This window comes from Penaeus monodon, chromosome 32 (genome assembly GCF_015228065.2).
Source record: "Penaeus monodon isolate SGIC_2016 chromosome 32, NSTDA_Pmon_1, whole genome shotgun sequence".
Classification (NCBI taxonomy): Eukaryota; Metazoa; Arthropoda; class Malacostraca; order Decapoda; family Penaeidae; genus Penaeus; species Penaeus monodon.
The window spans coordinates 24,459,313-24,459,911 of NC_051417.1; the positions used below are offsets into that span (position 1 = coordinate 24,459,313).

The following is a 599-nucleotide window of genomic DNA, read 5'->3' on the forward strand; positions in this document are numbered from 1 at the left end:
CGTCTTTGAGCTGTTGGAAATCGCCGAGCGTCAGCGTGCAGCGGGCATCGTGTTCAACTAAGAGAATGAGAAAAATAACACATTAAATGTATGGGTCTGAAATGAAAGCCGATGTAATAAAGTTTACGATAAAACTTATGTCGAATTTCTTCCTTTTGCCCCAAAACATAGAATGTTTAAGCGCAGTTTCCTTATCAAGGCACAACACTGACAAGAGTTCGTGTATTAAGGAATTTCCTTTGTTTACATGCTGATAATTTTTTCTATCTGGATTGTCGCTTCTTCATTACATGACATTTCATTAATGTAGCGGAATCTGAAATTCATCTCTCGACGTCAGTTTACTACATTTATCAAAAATTAATTTAAGGATTCAGAAGACCTTAATATATGTGGCAATAGTTTTATTAGCGACAAATTAATATTGATCTTTATTTCAATATCACGTTTAGCTAGGGATATTTATTATTATACGATTAATCCAATGCACATAGAATCACGCATGCTACAGAAGACCGCACAATTTGTTTCCTTATTATATAAGGGGGATTAATGTACGGATTAAAATTACATCTGAGTTAATTAAGTTGTTAGCATGT

At 33.9% G+C, this 599-nt stretch overlaps 1 protein-coding gene across 1 annotated transcript in view; it reads left to right on the plus strand.

The window, feature by feature from the left end:
- The window catches only part of LOC119593618, a 3,456-nt gene that overhangs the window by 762 nt on the left and 2,095 nt on the right, over window positions 1-599 (plus strand). The window lies entirely within an intron of this gene.